Source organism: Phyllobates terribilis, unplaced genomic scaffold (genome assembly GCF_046119375.1).
Source record: "Phyllobates terribilis strain yellow unplaced genomic scaffold, ASM4611937v1 Scaffold_2__4_contigs__length_985480577, whole genome shotgun sequence".
NCBI lineage: Eukaryota > Metazoa > Chordata > Amphibia > Anura > Dendrobatidae > Phyllobates > Phyllobates terribilis.
The window spans coordinates 59,138,478-59,158,522 of record NW_027362762.1 but is presented as its reverse complement, the minus strand read 5'-3'; the positions used below and the strand labels follow the sequence as shown (position 1 = coordinate 59,158,522).

At 51.1% G+C, this 20,045-nt stretch overlaps 1 protein-coding gene across 2 annotated transcripts in view; it reads left to right on the top strand.

Moving 5' to 3' along the window:
• The window catches only part of ME3 (malic enzyme 3), a 292,535-nt gene that overhangs the window by 144,497 nt on the left and 127,993 nt on the right, over nucleotides 1-20,045 (top strand). The gene's annotated exons all lie outside the window — the stretch shown is intronic.

Sequence of the window (20,045 nt, the reverse complement as noted above, 5' to 3'; positions counted from 1 at the left end):
TTATTTAGTTTAGAAATTGACATGTTACTTTAATTGCTGGGAAGTGAGATCTATGTATATTTTTTTTGCTGACCGTTAATCCAGAAAGTTTGATAATTTGCTCAACATAATACCGGGTTAAAGGATTTTAACTACGTTGACATTTTCTATCTTATAACTGTATTATACATATGAATGTAATATTTAATTTGTGTACATGAAATCTTGGTAATGCACGTGGGGCGTATTTACTGCAGATTTTCCCACTGGACATGTGTACGGAAAATTCAAACGGGTGTACATTTTAATAAGCAGTAAATTGCAAAAGTGATTGTTTTTACCAGCACTAACTGATAGTATCCATCTGTAAAAATGGGAATAACCCTTTAAAATGACTTTTTCTGCAGGTTTTTGCTATGTAATCTGAAAGCTGCATGATGTAGGGACTGAGACCCTTATTCCAGTGATGTGTCACTTACTGGGCTGCTTGCTGTCATTTACATATAATCCCAGTTTTCTCTGCTGCAGATCTAGCAGAGCTCGCAATGCTGAGCTCTGTGTAACCTCACCCACACCACTGATTGGCTGCTTTTTGTCAATGCACAGATACCAATCAGAGGTGGGGGCGGGGTTACGAAGAGCATTTGACTAGGAGGCACGAGACACCTAGTCCTGTAGTGATAATCTCCTGCTGATAAAACATTGATTTCATTGAAACAGCAAAACACAACCCAGTAAGTGACACATCACTGGAATCGGGGTTTCTGCCCCTACATCATGCTGCTCTCAAATTACCTGCTGACAAGTTCCCTTTAACGTGCCTATGATTCTATGATATATTATGCTAACACTGCTGCTTATATGCTGTGGAGGGTTACTCCAGACTTTTGGGAACTTGGATCGAATGACAATCCCTTTATTGCCCTCTTCTGCTCCATATTTGCTTATTAGGGGCAGGAGGGTAAAGTGAAGCTTCTGGGCCCCAATGTAAAATTTGTCATGGTCTCTAACCTATCAGGGGCCTTTAATAATAGTTGGAGTTTTTTTGGGCAACAGGGCGCCCAGGTCTAAAAGGAAGAGGAGCACAGAGTAATGGAGAAGGCAGAGGACAGGTCTAGGAGGAAGAGCACAAAGTAATGTATAAGACAGAGCACAGGTCCAGGAGGAGGAACACAGAGTAATGTATAAGGCAGAGGACAGGTCTGGGAGGAGGAGCACAGAGTAATGTAGAGGGCAGAGGACAGGTCTAGGAGGAAGAGCACAGAGTAATGTAGAGGGCAGAGGACAGGTCTAGGAGGAAGAGCACAGAATAATGTAGAGGGCAGAGGACAGGTCTAGGAGGAGGAGCACAGAGTAATGTAGAGGGCAGATGACAGGTCTAAAAGGAAGAGGAGCACAGAGTAATGTAGAAGGCAGAGGACAGGTCTAGGAGGAAGAGCACAGAGTAATGTAACGGGCAGAGGACAGGTCTAGGAGGAGGAGCACAGAGTAATGTAGAGGGCAGAGAACAGGTCTAGGAGGAGGAGCACAGAGCAATGTAAAGGGCAGAGGACAGGTCTAGGAGGAGGAGCACAGAGTAATGTAGAGGGCAGATGACAGGTCTAAAAGGAAGAGGAGCACAGAGTATTGTAGAAGGCAGAGGACAGGTCTAGGAGGAAGAGCACAGAGTAATGTAGCGGGCAGAGGACAGGTCTAGGAGGAGGAGCACAGAGTAATGTAGAGGGCAGAGAACAGGTCTAGGAGGAGGAGCACAGAGTAATGTAAAGGGCAGAGGACAGGTCTAGGAGGAGGAGCACAGAGTAATGTAGAGGGCAGAGGACAGGTCTATTAGGAAGAGCACAGAGTAATGTAGAGGGCAGAGGACAGGTCTAGGAGGAGGAGCACAGAGTAATGTAGAGGGCAGAGGACAGGTCTAGGAGGAGGAGCACAGAGTAATGTAGAGGGCGGAGGACAGGTCTAGGAGGAGGAGCACAGAGTAATGTAGAAGGCAGAGGACATGTCTAGGAGGAAGAGCACAGAGTAATGTAGAGGGCAGAGGACAGGTCTAGGAGGAGGAGCACAGAGTAATGTAGAGGGCAGAGAACAGGTCTAGGAGGAGGAGCACAGAGTAATGTAGAGGGCGGAGGACAGGTCTAGGAGGAGGAGCACAGAGTAATGTAGAAGGCAGAGGACAGGTCTAGGACGAGGAGCACAGAGTAATGTAGAAGGCAGAGGACAGGTCTAGGAGGAGGAGCACAGAGTAATGTAGAGGGCAGAGAACAGGTCTAGGAGGAGGAGCACAGAGTAATGTAAAGGGCAGAGGACAGGTCTAGGAGGAGGAGCACAGAATAATGTAGAGGGCAGAGGACAGGTCTAGGACGAGGAGCACAGAGTAATGTAGAGGGCAGAAGACAAGTCTAGGAGGAGGAGCACAGAATAATGTAGCAGGCAGAGGACAGGTCTAGGAGGAGGAGCACAGAGTAATCTAGAAGGCAGAGGACAGGTCTAGGAGGAAGAGCACAAAGTAATGTATAAGGCAGAGTACAGGTCTGGGAGGAGGAGCACAGAGTAATGTAGAGGGCAGAGGACAGGTCTAGGAGGAGGAGCACAGAGTAATGTAGAGGGCAGAGGACAGGTCTAGGAGGAGGAGCACAGAGTAATGTAGAAGGCAGAGGACAGGTCTAGGAGGATGAGCACAGAGTAATGTAGAAGGCAGAGGACAGGTCTAGGAGGAAGAGCACAGAGTAATGTATAAGGCAGAGGACAGGTCTGGGAGGAGGAGCACAGAGTAATGTAGAGGGCAGAGGACAGGTCTAGGAGGAGGAGCACAGAGTAATGTTGAGGGCAGATGACAGGTCTAGGAGGAGGAGGAGCACAGAGTAATGTAGAAGGCAGAGGACAGGTCTAGGAGGAAGAGCACAAAGTAATGTATAAGGCAGAGGACAGGTCTGGGAGGAGGAGCACAGAGTAATGTAGAGGGCAGAGGACAGGTCTAGGAGGAGGAGCACAGAGTAATGTAGAGGGCAGAGGACAGGTCTAGGAGGAGGAGCACAGAGTAATGTAGAGGGCAGAGGACAGGTCTAGGAGAATGAGCACAGAGTAATGTAGAAGGCAGAGGACAGGTCTAGGAGGATGAGCACAGAGTAATGAAGAGGGCAGAGGACAGGTCTAGGAGGAGGAGCACAGAGTAATGTAGAAGGCAGAGGACAGGTCTAGGAGGAAGAGCACAAAGTAATGTATAAGGCAGAGTACAGGTCTGGGAGGAGGAGCACAGAGTCATGTAGAGGGCAGAGGACAGGTCTAGGAGGAGGAGCACAGAGTAATGTAGAGGGCAGAGGACAGGTCTAGGAGGAGGAGCACAGAGTAATGTAGAGGGCAGAGGACAGGTCTAGGAGGAGGAGCACAGAGTAATGTAGAGGGCGGAGGACAGGTCTAGGAGGAGGAGCACAGAGTAATGTAGAAGGCAGAGGACAGGTCTAGGAGGAAGAGCACAGAGTAATGTAGAGGGCAGAGGACAGGTCTAGGAGGAGGAGCACAGAGTAATGTAGAGGGCAGAGGACAGGTCTAGGAGGAGGAGCACAGAGTAATGTAGAAGGCAGAGGACAGGTCTAGGAGGAGGAGCACAGAGTAATGTAGAAGGCAGAGGACAGGCCTAGGAGGAAGAGCACAAAGTAATGGATAAGGCAGAGGACAGGTCTGGGAGGAGGAGCACAGAGTAATGTAGAGGGCAGAGGACAGGTCTGGGAGGAGGAGCACAGAGTAATGTAGAAGGCAGAGGACAGGTCTAGGAGGAAGAGCACAGAGTAATGCCGAGGGCAGAGGACAGGTCTAGGAGGAGGAGCACAGAGTAATGTAGAAGGCAGAAGACAGGTCTAGGAGGATGAGCACAGAGTAATGTAGAAGGCAGAGGACAGGTTTAGGAGGAGGAGCACAGAGTAATGTAGAGGGCAGAGGACAGGTCTAGGAGGAGGAGCACAGAGTAATGTAGAGGGCAAAGGACGGGTCTAGGAGGAGGAGCACAGAGTAATGTAGAAGGCAGAGGACAGGTCTAGGAGGAGGAGCACAGAGTAATGTAGAAGACAGAGGACAGGGCTAGAAGGAGGAGTACAGAGTAATGAGGAAGGCAGAGCAGAGGTCTAGGAGGAGGAGAACAGAGTAATGTAGAAGGCAGAGGACAGGTCTAGAAGGAGTACAAAGTAATGTAGAAGTTAGAGCACAGGTCCAGCAGGGGGAGCACAGAGTAATGTAGAAGGCAGAGGACAGGTCTAGAAGGAGTACAGAGTAATGTAGAGGGCAGAGGACAGGTGTAGAAGGAGTACAGAGTAATGTAAAGGGCAGAGGATTGGTCTAGGAGGAGGAACACAGAGTAATGTAGAAGGCAGAGCACAAGTCTAAGAGGAGGAGCACAGAGTAATGTAGATGGTAGAGGACAGGTCCAGAAGGAGGAGCAAAGAGTAATGTAGAAGGCAGAGCACAAGTCTAGGAGGTGGAGCACAGAGTAAAGTAGAAGGCAGAGCACAAGTCTAGGAGGAGGAGCACAGAGTAATGTAGAAGGCAGAGGACAGGTCTAGGAGGAGGAGCACAGAGTAATGTAGATGGTAGAGGACAGGTCCAGGAGGAGGAGCAAAGAGTAATGTAGAAGGCAGAGCACAAGTCTAGGAGGAGGAGCACAGAGTAATGTAGAAGACAGAGCACAGGTCCAGGAGGAGGAGCACTGAGTAATGTAGAAGGCAGAGAACAAGTCTAGGAGGAGGAGCACAGAGTAATGTAGAAGGCAGAGGACAGGTCTAGGAGGAGGAGCACGAGTATTGTAGATGGTAGAGGACAGTTCCAGGAGGAGGAGCAAAGAGTAATGTAGAAGACAGAGCACAGGTCCAGGAGGAGGAGCACAGAGTAATGTAGAGGGAAGAGGACAGGTCTAGGAGGAGGAGCACAGAGTAATGTAGAAGGCAGAGCACAGGTCCAGGAGGAGGAGCAAAGAGTAATGTAGAAGGCAGAGCACAAGTCTAAGAGGAGGAGCACAGAGTAATGTAGAAGACAGAGCACAAGTCTAGGAGGAGGAGCACAGAGTAATGTAGATGGTAGAGGACAGGTCTAGGAGGAGGAGCACAGAGTAATGTAGAAGGCAGAGCACAAGTCTTGGAGGAGTAGCACAGAGAAATGTAGAAGACAGAGCACAGGTCCAGGAGGAAGAGCACAGAGTAATGTAGAGGGCAGAGGACAGGTCTAGGAGGAGGAGCACAGAGTAATGTAGCAGGCAGATGACAGGTCTAGGAGGATGAGCACAGAGTAATGTAGAGGGCAGAGGACAGGTCTAGGAGGAGGAGCACAGAGTAATGTAGAAGGCAGAGGACAGGTCTAGGAGGAAGAGCACAAAGTAATGTATAAGGCAGAGGACAGGTCTCGGAGGAGCAGCACAGAGTAATGTAGAGGGCAGAGGACAGGTCTAGGAGGAGGAGCACAGAGTAATGGAGCAGGCAGAGGACAGGTCTAGGAGGAAGAGCACAAAGTAATGTATAAGTCAGAGGACAGGTCTAGGAGGAGGAGCACAGAGTAATGTACAGGGCGGAGGACAGCTCTAGGAGGAGGAGCACAGAGTAATGTAGAGGGCAGAGGACAGGTCTAGGAGGAGGAGCACAGAGTAATGTAGAGGGCAGAGGACAGGTCTAGGAGGAGGGGCACAGAGTAATGTAGAAGGCAGAGGACAGGTCTAGGAGGAAGAGCACAGAGTAATGTAGAGGGCAGAGGACAGGTCTAGGAGGAGGAGCACAGAGTAATGTAGAAGACAGAGGACAGGGCTAGAAGGAGGAGTACAGAGTAATGAGGAAGGCAGAGCACAGGTCCAGGAGGAGGAGCACAGAGTAATGTAGAAGGCAGAGCACAGGTCTAGGAGGAGGAGCACAGAGTCATGTAGAAGGCAGAGGACAGGTCTAGAAAGAGTACAGAGTAATGTAGAGGGCAGAGGACAGGTCTAGGAGGAGGAGCACAGAGTAATGTAGAAAGCAGAGGACAGGTCTAGGAGGAAGAGCACAAAGTAATGTATAAGGCAGAGGACAGGTCTCGGAGGAGGAGCACAGAGTAATGTAGAGGGCAGAGGACAGGTCTAGGAGGAGGAGCACAGAGTAATGGAGCAGGCAGAGGACAGGTCTAGGAGGATGAGCACAAAGTAGTGTATAAGTCAGAGGACATGTCTAGGAGGAGGAGCACAGAGTAATGTAGAGGGCGGAGGACAGGTCTAGGAGGAGGAGCACAGAGTAATGTAGAAGGCAGAGGACAGGTCTAGGAGGAAGAGCAGAGAGTAATGTAGAGGGCAGAGGACAGGTCTAGGAGGAGGAGCACAGAGTAATGTAGAAGACAGAGGACAGGACTAGAAAGAGGAGTACAGAGTAATGAGGAAGGCAGAGCAGAGGTCCAGGAGGAGGAGCACAGAGTAATGTAGAAGGCAGAGCAGAGGTCTAGGAGGAGGAGCACAGAGTCATGTAGAAGGCCGAGGACAGGTCTAGAAGGAGTACAAAGTAATGTAGAAGTTAGAGCACAGGTCCAGGAGGGGGAACACAGAGTAATGTAGAAGGCAGAGGACAGGTCTAGAAAGAGTACAGAGTAATGTAGAGGGCAGAGGACAGGTCTAGGAGGAGGAGCACAGAGTAATGTAGAAAGCAGAGGACAGGTCTAGGAGGAAGAGCACAAAGTAATGTATAAGGCAGAGGACAGGTCTCGGAGGAGGAGCACAGAGTAATGTAGAGGGCAGAGGACAGGTCTAGGAGGAGGAGCACAGAGTAATGGAGCAGGCAGAGGACAGGTCTAGGAGGAGGAGTACAGAGTAATGAGGAAGGCAGAGCAGAGGTCCAGGAGGAGGAGCACAGAGTAATGTAGAGGGAAGAGGACAGGTCTAGGAGGAGGAGCACAGAGTAATGTAGAAGGCAGAGCACAACAGGTCCAGGAGGAGGAGCAAAGAGTAATGTAGAAGGCAGAGCACAAATCTAAGAGGAGGAGCACAGAGTAATGTAGAAGGCAGAGCACAAGTCTAGGAAGAGGAGCACAGAGAAATGTAGAAGACAGAGCACAGGTCCAGGAGGAGGAGCACAGAGTAATGTAGAGGGCAGAGGACAGGTCTAGGAGGAGGAGCACAGAGTAATGTAGAGGGCAGAGGACAGGTCTAGGAGGAGGAGCACAGAGTAATGTAGAGGGCAGAGGACAGGTCTAGGAGGAGGAGCACAGAGTAATGTAGAGGGCAGAGGACAGGTCTAGGAGGATGAGCACAGAGTAATGTAGAAGGCGGAGGACAGGTCTAGGAGGATGAGCACACAGTAATGAAGAGGGTAGAGGACAGTTCTAGGAGGAGGAGCACAGAGTAATGTAGAAGGCAGAGGACAGGTCTAGGAGGAAGAGCACAAAGTAATATATAAGGCAGATTACAGGTCTGGGAGGAGGAGCACAGAGTAATGTAGAGGTCAGAGGACAGGTCTAGGAGGAGGAGCACAGAGTAATGTAGAGGACAGAGGACAGGTCTAGGAGGAAGAGCACAGAGTAATTCCGAGGGCAGAGGACAGGTCTAGGAGGAGGAGCACAGAGTAATGTAGAAGGCAGAAGACAGGTCTAGGAGGAGGAGCACAGAGTAATGTAGAAGGCAGAGGACAGGTCTAGGAGGAAGAGCACAAAGTAATGTATAAGGCAGAGGACAGGTCTAGGAGGAGGAGCACAGAGTAATGTAGCGGGCAGAGGACAGGTCTAGGAGGAGGAGCACAGAGTAATGTAGAAGGCAGAGGACAGGTTTAGGAGGAGGAGCACAGAGTAATGTAGAGGGCAGAGGACAGGTCTAGGAGGAGGAGCACAGAGTAATGTAGAGGGCAAAGGACGGGTCTAGGAGGAGGAGCACAGAGTAATGTAGAAGGCAGAGGACAGGTCTAGGAGGAATAGCACAGAGTAATGTAGAGGGCAGAGGACCGGTCTAGGAGGAGGAGCACAGAGTAATGTAGAAGGCAGAGCAGAGGTCCAGGAGGAGGAGCACAGAGTATTGTGGAAGGCAGAGCACAGGTCTAGGAGGAGGAGCACAGAGTAATATAGAAGGCAGAGGACAGGTCTAGAAGGAGTACAAAGTAATGTAGAAGTTAGAGCACAGGTCCAGCAGGGGGAGCACAGAGTAATGTAGAAGGCAGAGGACAGGTCTAGAAGGAGTACAGAGTAATGAAAAGGGCAGAGAACAGGTCTAGGAGGAGGAACACAGAGTAATGTAGAAGGCAGAGCACAATTCTAAGAGGAGGAGCACAGAGTAATGTAGATGGTAGAGGACAGGTCCAGAAGGAGGAGCAAAGAGTAATGTAGAAGGCAGAGCACAAGTCTAGGAGGTGGAGCACAAAGTAATGTAGAAGGCAGAGCACAAGTCTAGGAGAAGCAGCACAGAGTAATGTAGAAGGCAGAGGACAGGTCTAGGAGGAGGAGCACAGAGTAATGTAGATGGTAGAGGACAGGTCCAGGAGGAGGAGCACAGAGTAATGTAGAGGGCAGAGGACAGGTCTAGGAGGAGGAGCACAGAGTATTGTAGAAGGCAGAGGACAGGTCTAGGAGGAGGAGCACAGAGTAATGTAGAAGGCAGAGGACAGGTCTAGGAGGAAGAGCACAAAGTAATGTATAAGGCAGAGGACAGGTCTGGGAGGAGGAGCACAGAGTAATGTAGAGGGCAGAGGACAGGTCTGGGAGGAGGAGCACAGAGTAATGTAGAAGGCAGAGGACAGGTCTAGGAGGAAGAGCACAGAGTAATGTAGAGGGCAGAGGACAGGTCTAGGAGGAGGAGCACAGAGTAATGTAGAGGGCAAAGGACAGGTCTAGGAGGAGGAGCACAGAGTAATGTAGAGGGCAGAGGACAGGTCTAGGAGGAGGAGCACAGAGTAATGTAGAAGGCAGAGGACAGGTCTAGGAGGAAGAGCACAAAGTAATGTATAAGGCAGAGGACAGGTCTGGGAGGAGGAGCACAGAGTAATGTAGAGGGCAGAGGACAGGTCTGGGAGGAGGAGCACAGAGTAATGTAGAAGGCAGAGGACAGGTCTAGGAGGAAGAGCACAGAGTAATGCCGAGGGCAGAGGACAGGTCTAGGAGGAGGAGCACAGAGTAATGTACAAGGCAGAAGACAGGTCTAGGAGGATGAGCACAGAGTAATGTAGAAGGCAGAGGACAGGTTTAGGAGGAGGAGCACAGAGTAATGTAGAGGGCAGAGGACAGGTCTAGGAGCAGGAGCACAGAGTAATGTAGAGGGCAAAGGACGGGTCTCGGAGGAGGAGCACAGAGTAATGTAGAGGGCAGAAGACTGGTCTAGGAGGAATAGCACAGAGTAATGTAGAAGACAGAGGACAGGGCTAGAAGGAGGAGTACAGAGTAATGAGGAAGGCAGAGCAGAGGTCCAGGAGGAGGAGCACAGAGAAATGTAGAAGGCAGAGCACAGGTCTAGGAGGAGGAGCACAGAGTAATGTAGAAGGCAGAGGACAGGTCTAGAAGGAGTACAAAGTAATGTAGAAGTTAGAGCACAGGTCCAGCAGGGGGAGCACAGAGTAATGTAGAAGGCAGAGGACAGGTATAGAAGGAGTACAGAGTATTGTAGAGGGCAGAGGACAGGTCTAGGAGGAGGAGCACGAGTAATGTAGACGGTAGAGGACAGTTCCAGGAGGAGGAGCAAAGAGTAATGTAGAAGGCAGAGCACAAGTCTAGGAGGAGGAGCACAGAGTAATGTAGAAGGCAGAGAACAAGTCTAGGAGGAGAAGCACAGAGTAATGTAAAAGGCAGAGGACAGGTCTAGGAGGAGGAGCACGAGTAATGTAGACGGTAGAGGACAGTTCCAGGAGGAGGAGCAAAGAGTAATGTAGAAGGCAGAGCACAAGTCTAGGAGGAGGAGCACAGAGTAAAGTAGAAGACAGAGCACAGGTCCAGGAGGAGGAGCACAGAGTAGTGTAGAGGGAAGAGGACAGGTCTAGGAGGAGGAGCACAGAGTAATGTAGAAGGCAGAGCACAGGTCCAGGAGGATGAGCAAAGAGTAATGTAGAAGGCAGAGCACAAGTCTAAGAGGAGGAGCACAGAGTAATGTAGAAGACAGAGCTCAAGTCTAGGAGGAGGAGCACAGAGTAATGTAGATGGTAGAGGACAGGTCTCGGAGGAGGAGCACAGAGTAATGTAGAGGGCAGAGGACAGGTCTAGGAGGAGGAGCACAGAGTAATGGAGCAGGCAGAGGACAGGTCTAGGAGGAAGAGCACAAAGTAATGTATAAGTCAGAGGACAGGTCTAGGAGGAGTAGCACAGAGTAATGTAGAGGGTGGAGGACAGGTCTAGGAGGAGGAGCACAGAGTAATGTAGAGGGCAGAGGACAGGTCTAGGAGGAGGAGCACAGAGTAATGGAGCAGGCAGAGGACAGGTCTAGGAGGATGAGCACAAAGTAATGTATAAGTCAGAGGACAGGTCTAGGAGGAGGAGCACAGAGTAATGTAGAGGGCGGAGGACAGGTCTAGGAGGAGGAGCACATAGTAATGTAGAGGTCAGAGGACAGGTCTAGGAGGAGGAGCACAGAGTAATGTAGAAGGCAGAGGACAGGTCTAGGAGGAAGAGCACAGAGTAATGTAGAGGGCAGAGGACAGGTCTAGGAGGAGGAGCACAGAGTAATGTAGAAGACAGAGGACAGGGCTAGAAGGAGGAGTACAGAGTAATGAGGAAGGCAGAGCAGAGGTCCAGGAGGAGGAGCACAGAGTAATGTAGAAGGCAGAACAGAGGTCTAGGAGGAGGAGCACAGAGTCATGTAGAAGGCAGAGGACAGGTCTAGAAGGAGTACAAAGTAATGTAGAAGTTAGAGCACAGGTCCAGGAGGGGGAACACAGAGTAATGTAGAAGGCAGAGGACAGGTCTAGAAGGAGTACAGAGTAATGTAGACGGCAGAGGACAGGTCTAGGAGGAGGAGCACAGAGTAATGTAGAGGGCAGAGGACCGGTCTAGGAGGAGGAGCACAGAGTAATGTAGAAGACAGAGGACAGGGCTAGAAGGAGGAGTACAGAGTAATGAGGAAGGCAGAGCAGAGGTCCAGGAGGAGGAGCACAGAGTAATGTAGAGGGAAGAGGACAGGTCTAGGAGGAGGAGCACAGAGTAATGTAGAAGGCAAAGCACAGGTCCAGGAAGAGGAGCAAAGAGTAATGTAGAAGGCAGAGCACAAGTCTAAGAGGAGGAGCACAGAGTAATGTAGAAGACAGAGCACAAGTCTAGGAGGAGGAGCACAGAGTAATGTAGATGGTAGAGGACAGGTCTAGGAGGAGGACCACAGAGTAATGTAGAAGGCAGAGCACAAGTCTAGGAGGAGTAGCACAGAGAAATGTAGATGACAGAGCACAGGTCCAGGAGGAGGAGCACAGAGTAATGTAGAAGGCAGAGGACAGGTCTAGGAGGAAGAGCACAAAGTAATGTATAAGGCGGAGGACAGGTCTCGGAGGAGGAGCACAGAGTAATGTAGAGGGCAGAGGACAGGTCTAGGAGGAGGAGCACAGAGTAATGTAGAGGGCAGATGACAGGTCTAGGATGAAGAGGAGCACAGAGTGATGTGAAAGGCAGAGGACAGGTCTGGGAGGAAGAGCACAAAGTAATTTATAAGGCAGAGGACAAGTCTGGGAGGAGGAGCACAGAGTAATGTAGAAGGCAGAGGACAGGTCTAGGAGGAGGAGCACAGAGTAATGTAAAAGGCAGAGGACAGGTCTAGGAGGAAGAGCACAAAGTAATGTAGAGGGCAGAGGACAGGTCTAGGAGGAGGAGCACAGAGTAATGTAGAGGGCAAAGGACGGGTCTAGGAGGAGGAGCACAGTGTAATGTAGAAGGCAGAGGACAGGTCTAGGAGGAATAGCACAGAGTAATGTAGAGGGCAGAGGACCGGTCTAGGAGGAGGAGCACAGAGTAATGTAGAAGACAGAGGACAGGGCTAGAAGGAGGAAATCAGAGCAGAGGTCCAGGAGGAGGAGCACAGAGTAATGTAGAAGGCAGAGCACAGGTCTAGGAGGAGGAGCACAGACTAATGTAGAAGGCAGAGGACAGGTCTAGAAGGAGTACAAAGTAATGTAGAAGTTAGAGCACAGGTACAGCAGGGGGAGCACAGAGTAATGTAGAAGGCAGAGGACAGGTCTAGAAGGAGTACAGAGTAATGTAGAGGGCAGAGGACAGGTCTAGAAGGAGTACAGAGTAATGTAAAGGGCAGAGGACAGGTCTAGGAGGAGGAACACAGAGTAATGTAGAAGGCAGAGCACAAGTCTAAGAGGAGGAGCACAGAGTAATGTAGATGGTAGCGGACAGGTCCAGAAGGAGGAGCAAAGAGTAATGTAGAAGGCAGAGCACAAGTCTAGGAGGTGGAGCACAGAGTAATGTAGAAGGCAGAGCACAAGTCTAGGAGGAGGAGCACAGAGTAATGTAGAAGGCAGAGGACAGGTCTAGGAGGAGGAGCACAGAGTAATGTAGATGGTAGAGGACAGGTCCAGGAGGAGGAGCAAAGAGTAATGTAGAAGGCAGAGCACAAGTCTAGGAGGAGGAGCACAGAGTAATGTAGAAGACAGAGCACAGGTCCAGGAGGAGGAGCACTGAGTAATGTAGAAGGCAGAGAACAAGTCTAGGAGGAGGAGCACAGAGTAATGTAGAAGGCAGAGGACAGGTCTAGGAGGAGGAGCACGAGTAATGTAGATGGTAGAGGACAGTTCCAGGAGGAGGAGCAAAGAGTAATGTAGAAGGCAGAGCACAAGTCTAGGAGGAGGAGCACAGAGTAATGTAGAAGACAGAGCACAGGTCTAGGAGGAGGAGCACAGAGTAATGTAGAGGGAAGAGGACAGGTCTAGGAGGAGGAGCACAGAGTAATGTAGAAGGCAGAGCACAGGTCCAGGAGGAGGAGCAAAGAGTAATGTAGAAGACAGAGCACAAGTCTAGGAGGAGGAGCACAGAGTAATGTAGATGTAGAGGACAGGTCTAGGAGGAGGAGCACAGAGTAATGTAGAAGGCAGAGCACAAGTCTAGGAGGAGTAGCACAGAGAAATGTAGAAAACAGAGCACAGGTCCAGGAGGAGGAGCACAGAGTAATGTAGAGGGCAGAGGACAGGTCTAGGAGGAGGAGCACAGAGTAATGTAGAGGGAAGAGGACAGGTCTAGGAGGAGGAGCACAGAGTAATGTAGAAGGCAGAGCACAGGTCCAGGAGGAGGAGCAAAGAGTAATGTAGAAGACAGAGCACAAGTCTAGGAGGAGGAGCACAGAGTAATGTAGAAGGCAGAGCACAAGTCTAGGAGGAGTAGCACAGAGAAATGTAGAAGACAGAGCACAGGTCCAGGAGGAGGAGCACAGAGTAATATAGAGGGCAGAGGACAGGTCTAGGAGGAGGAGCACAGAGTAATGTAGAGGGCAGAGGACAGGTATAGGAGGAGAAGCACAGAGTAATGTAGAAGGCAGATGACAGGTCTAGGAGGAGGAGCACAGAGTAATGTAGAAGGCAGAGGACAGGTCTAGGAGGAGGGGCACAGAGTAATGTAGAAGGCAGAGGACAGGTCTAGGAGGAAGAGCACAGAGTAATGTAGAGGGCAGAGGACAGGTCTAGGAGGAGGAGCACAGAGTAATGTAGAAGGCAGAGGACAGGTCTAGGAGGAATAGCACAGAGTAATGTAGAGGGCAGAGGACCGGTCTAGGAGGAGGAGCACAGAGTAATGTAGAAGGCAGAGCACAGGTCTAGGAGGAGGAGCACAGAGTAATGTAGAAGGCAGAGGACAGGTCTAGAAGGAGTACAAAGTAATGTAGAGGGCAGAGGACAGGTCTAGAAGGAGTACAGAGTAATGTAAAGGGCAGAGGACAGGTCTAGGAGGAGGAACACAGAGTAATGTAGAAGGCAGAGCACAACTCTAAGAGGAGGAGCACAGAGTAATGTAGATGGTAGCGGACAGGTCCAGAAGGAGGAGCAAAGAGTAATGTAGAAGGCAGAGCACAAGTCTAGGAGGTGGAGCACAGAGTAATGTAGAAGGCAGAGCACAAGTCTAGGAGGAGGAGCACAGAGTAATGTAGAAGGCAGAGGACAAGTCTAGGAGGAGGAGCACAGAGTAATGTAGATGGTAGAGGACAGGTCCAGGAGGAGGAACAAAGAGTAATGTAGAAGGCAGAGCACAAGTCTAGGAGGAGGAGCACAGAGTAATGTAGAAGACAGAGCACAGGTCCAGGAGGAGGAGCACTGAGTAATGTAGAAGGCAGAGAACAAGTCTAGGAGGAGGAGCACAGAGTAATGTAGAAGGCAGAGGACAGGTCTAGGAGGAGGAGCACGAGTAATGTAAATGGTAGAGGACAGTTCCAGGAGGAGGAGCAAAGAGTAATGTAGAAGGCAGAGCACAAGTCTAGGAGGAGGAGCACAGAGTAATGTAGAAGACAGAGCACAGGTCTAGGAGGAGGAGCACAGAGTAATGTAGAGGGAAGAGGACAGGTCTAGGAGGAGGAGCACAGAGTAATGTAGAAGGCAGAGCACAGGTCCAGGAGGAGGAGCAAAGAGTAATGTAGAAGACAGAGCACAAGTCTAGGAGGAGGAGCACAGAGTAATGTAGATGTAGAGGACAGGTCTAGGAGGAGGAGCACAGAGTAATGTAGAAGGCAGAGCACAAGTCTAGGAGGAGTAGCACAGAGAAATGTAGAAGACAGAGCACAGGTCCAGGAGGAGGAGCACAGAGTAATATAGAGGGCAGAGGACAGGTCTAGGAGGAGGAGCACAGAGTAATGTAGAGGGCAGAGGACAGGTATAGGAGGAGGAGCACAGAGTAATGTAGAAGGCAGATGACAGGTCTAGGAGGAGGAGCACAGAGTAATGTAGAAGGCAGAGGACAGGTCTAGGAGGAGGGGCACAGAGTAATGTAGAAGGCAGAGGACAGGTCTAGGAGGAAGAGCACAGAGTAATGTAGAGGGCAGAGGACAGGTCTAGGAGGAGGAGCACAGAGTAATGTAGAAGACAGAGGACAGGGCTAGAAGGAGGAGTACAGAGTCATGTAGAAGGCAGAGCACAGGTGTAGAAGGAGTACAAAGTAATGTAGAAGTTAGAGCACAGGTCCAGGAGGGGGAACACAGAGTAATGTAGAAGGCAGAGGACAGGTCTAGAAGGAGTACAGAGTAATGTAGAGGGCAGAGGACAGGTCTAGGAGGAAGAGCACAAAGTAATGTATAAGGCAGAGGACAGGTCTCGGAGGAGGAGCACAGAGTAATGTAGAGGGCAGAGGACAGGTCTAGGAGGAGGAGCACAGAGTAATGGAGCAGGCAGAGGACAGGTCTAGGAGGATGAGCACAATGTAATGTATAAGTCAGAGGACAGGTCTAGGAGGAGGAGCACAGAGTAATGTAGAGGGCGGAGGACAGGTCTAGGAGGAGGAGCACAGAGTAATGTAGAGGGCAGAGGACAGGTCTAGGAGGAGGAGCACAGAGTAATGTAGAGGGCAGAGGACAGGTCTAGGAGGAGGGGCACAGAGTAATGTAGAAGGCAGAGGACAGGTCTAGGAGGAAGAGCACAGAGTAATGTAGAGGGCAGAGGACAGGTCTAGGAGGAGGAGCACAGAGTAATGTAGAAGACAGAGGACAGTGCTAGAAGGAGGAGTACAGAGTAATGAGGAAGGCAGAGCAGAGGTCCAGGAGGAGGAGCACAGAGTAATGTAGAAGGCAGAGCAGAGGTCTAGGAGGAGGAGCACAGAGTCATGTAGAAGGCAGAGGACAGGTCTAGAAGGAGTACAAAGTAATGTAGAAGTTAGAGCACAGGTCCAGAAGGGGGAACACAGAGTAATGTAGAAGGCAGAGGACAGGTCTAGAAGGAGTACAGAGTAATGTAGACGGCAGAGGACAGGTCTAGGAGGAGGAGCACAGAGTAATGTAGAGGGCAGAGGACCGGTCTAGGAGGAGGAGCACAGAGTAATGTAGAAGACAGAGGACAGGGCTAGAAGGAGGAGTACAGAGTAATGTAGAAGGCAGAGCACAGGTCCAGGAGGAGGAGCACAGAGTAATGTAGAAGACAGAGCACAAGTCTAGGAGGAGGAGCACAGAGTAATGTAGATGGTAGAGGACAGGTCTAGGAGGAGGACCACAGAGTAATGTAGAAGGCAGAGCACAAGTCTAGGAGGAGTAGCACAGAGAAATGTAGAAGACAGAGCACAGGTCCAGGAGGAGGAGCACAGAGTAATGTAGAGGGCAGAGGACAGGTCTAGGAGGAGGAGCACAGAGTAATGTAGAGGGCAGAGGACAGGTCTAGGAGGAGGAGCACAGAGTAATGTAGAAGGCAGAGGACAGGTCTAGGAGGAGGAGCACAGAGTAATGTAGAAGGCAGATGACAGGTCTAGGAGGATGAGCACAGAGTAATGTAGAGGGCAGAGGACAGGTCTAGGAGGAGGAGCACAGAGTAATGTAGAAGGCAGAGGACAGGTCTAGGAGGAAGAGCACAAAGTAATGTATAAGGCGGAGGACAGGTCTCGGAGGAGGAGCACAGAGTAATGTAGAGGGCAGAGGACAGGTCTAGGAGGAGGAGCACAGAGTAATGTAGAGGGCAGATGACAGGTCTAGGATGAAGAGGAGCACAGAGTAATGTGAAAGGCAGAGGACAGGTCTTGGAGGAAGAGCACAAAGTAATTTAGAAGGCAGAGGACAGGTTTGGGAGGAGGAGCACAGAGTAGTGTAGAAGGCAGAGGACAGGTCTAGGAGGAGGAGCACAGAGTAATGTAAAAGGCAGAGGACAGGTCTAGGAGGAAGAGCACAAAGTAATGTATAAGGCAGAGGACAGGTCTAGGAGGAGGAGCAAGAGTAATGTAGAGGGCAGAGGACAGGTCTAGGAGGAGGAGCACAGAGTAATGTTGAGGGCAGATGACAGGTCTAGGAGGAGGAGGAGCACAGAGTAATGTAGAAGGCAGAGGACAGGTCTAGGAGGAAGAGCACAAAGTAATGTATAAGGCAGAGGACAGGTCTAGGAGGAGGAGCACAGAGTAATGTAGAGGGCAGAGGACAGGTCTAGGAGGAGGAGCACAGAGTAATGTAGAGGGCAGAGGACAGGTCTAGGAAGATGAGCACAGAGTAATGTAGAAGGTAGAGGACAGGTCTAGGAGGATGAGCACAGAGTAATGTAGAGGGCAGAGGACAGGTCTAGGAGGAGGAGAACAGAGTAATGTAGAAGGCAGAGGACAGGTCTAGGAGGAAGAGCACAGAGTAATGTAGAGGGCAGAGGACAGGTCTAGGAGGAGGAGCACAGAGTAATGTAGAAGGCAGTGGACAGGTCTAGGAGGATGAGCACAGAGTAATGTAGAGGGCAGAGGACAGGTCTAGGAGGAGGAGCACAGAGTAATGTAGAAGGTGGAGGACAGGTCTAGGAGGTAGAGCACAAAGTAATGTATAAGGCAGAGGACAGGTCTATGAGGAGAAGCACAGAGTAATGTAGCGGGCAGAGGACAGGTCTAGGAGGAGGAGCACAGAGTAATGTAGAAGGCAGAGGACAGGTTTAGGAGGAGGAGCACAGAGTAATGTAGAGGGCAGAGGACAGGTCTAGGAGGAGGACAGAGTAATGTAGAGGGCAAAGGACGAGTCTAGGAGGAGGAGCACAGAGTAATGTAGAAGGCAGAGGACATGTCTAGGAGGAATAGCACAGAGTAATGTAGAGGGCAGAGGACCGGTCTAGGAGGAGGAGCACAGAGTAATGTAGATGGTAGAGGACAGGTCTAGGAGGAGGACCACAGAGTAATGTAGAAGGCAGAGCACAAGTCTAGGAGGAGTAGCACAGAGAAATGTAGGAGACAGAGCACAGGTCCAGGATGAGGAACACAGAGTAATGTAGAGGGCAGAGGACAGGTCTAGGAGGAGGAGCACAGAGTAATGCAGAAGGTGGAGGACAGGTCTAGGAGGAAGAGCACAAAGTAATGTATAAGGCAGAGGACAGGTCTATGAGGAGAAGCACAGAGTAATGTAGCGGGCAGAGGACAGGTCTAGGAGGAGGAGCACAGAGTAATGTAGAAGGCAGAGGACAGGTTTAGGAGGAGGAGCACAGAGTAATGTAGAGGGCAGAGGACAGGTCTAGGAGGAGGAGCACAGAGTAATGTAGAGGGCAAAGGATGAGTCTAGGAGGAGGAGCACAGAGTAATGTAGAAGGCAGAGGACAGGTCTAGGAGGAATAGCACAGAGTAATGTAGAGGGCAGAGGACCGGTCTAGGAGGAGGAGCACAGAGTAATGTAGATGGTAGAGCACAGGTCTAGGAGGAGGACCACAGAGTAATGTAGAAGGCAGAGCACAAGTCTAGGAGGAGTAGCACAGAGAAATGTAGAAGACAGAGTACAGGTCCAGGAGGAGGAACACAGAGTAATGTAGAGGGCAGAGGACAGGTCTAGGAGGAGGAGCACTGAGTAATGTAGAGGGCAGAGGACAGGTCTAGGAGGAGGAGCACAGAGTAATGTAGAAGGCAGAGGACAGGTCTAGGAGGAAGAGCACAAAGTAATGTATAAGGCAGAGGACAGGTCTATGAGGAGAAGCACAGAGTAATGTAGCGGGCAGAGTACAGGTCTAGGAGGAGGAGCACAGAGTAATGTAGAAGGCAGAGGACAGGTTTAGGAGGAGGAGCACAGAGTAATGTAGAGGGCAGAGGACGAGTGTAGGAGGAGGAGCACAGAGTAATGTAGAAGGCAGAGGACAGGTCTAGTAGGAATAGTGTGGCACCCCAGGGGTCTGGTTTCCACAGTAACAAGCAATGTTATGTCTGAGAGCAGGTGGGAGGTCTCTTGGTCAGGGATCCTATGCATGCCACACCTCCTGCCCAGTCCTGGGAGGGGAAGAACTTCCCCTATATAAACCTAGGGCTGAGGCAGGGTTGGTGTGTAGAGAAGAAGTAGAGACAGAGAAGAGAAGCAGATATAGGAAAAGAACATCAGGAGCTCTGTGGGAGCAGTACTACAAGGAGTCAGGGGCTGGCAGCTGCAGAGCTCGCCCTGACTGGAAAGTTATCACCGGACCCGGAGTCCGAGGCTGTGGGGACTAACTCCTATCCAGCAGCAGAAACCGACCGGCAGGGGATTGCAGGTCCTCTGGCCCAGAAACCCGAAGGCACGGTCACACGCGTGGGACCAGCACCGCCGTCGTGGAGCGGAAGCTACTAGAAGGCCCCGAGTCACCGGCCATACGGGTGAGCACCACACGGTACACTCAGGGACGTGGGCTACTTATACCCGCCTCTAGCAAGGTAGCCGGAAGAGTATCGTTAGTTTGGGAGGCCTACAACTCCGCCTGGCCAGGGGAGATCCCATCTGCTCAAGGACTGACCAGGCCCCAATCGCTAGCCAGTACTCCGGGAGGGTCTATCTTTGTCACCAGTAAAGACCCTGAACTACACCGTACCGTCTCCGAGTGGTTCCTGCTACCCCCATCATCCACGTCGGCTGCCCTGAGGCCATACCCCTCCCGTTGGGGGTTATACTATCACGCTGCACAATCCTACCATCGGCCTCAGCGGTCTGCCCTGCAGCGGCAGCTCCTTAGCTGTACTCAACGGGTGGCGTAGTCGTCCAACATCTACCGCTAATACAGCGCCACTTAGTCTGACTCCCTGGGCACGGACCGGATCATCGCCACGAGACTACAACCCTCAAGAGATCCGGCTCCGGGTAAGCTCCCGCGTGCGCAACGCAGCGCGACACAGGCCCAGGGGCGCGTCAACTTTTGGCGTAGTCGGCAGGATTCCATGCCCGCAACCACCGGGTACTGCGTGCCTGGAAAAAAAAAAAGAGACTTTTAAACTTACCATCGGTGAAGATTCCCGCCATCCGGCGCCATCTTCAGCCTTCTTCCCGCCATACGTGGAGTTTTCCCGCCATTGGACGCCATCTTGGGGACGCCGCGCGGGAAGAAGAGGGGCGTGGACTCCGAAAGCGCGCGAGAACTGAATCCCCGCCTCACGTCCGGACGTTGCGTAAGGTCCTGGAAGGAGCCCAGCAGACACCGACGTCACAGGAGCGCGACGGAAGGTCCTCAACCCTGACGATCCACTGCGGAGCCGCGGCCTACGGAAGAGGATCATCGCAAGGTAGGCCACGGTCCACTAGGGGGGAGGAAGATGTCGGATAC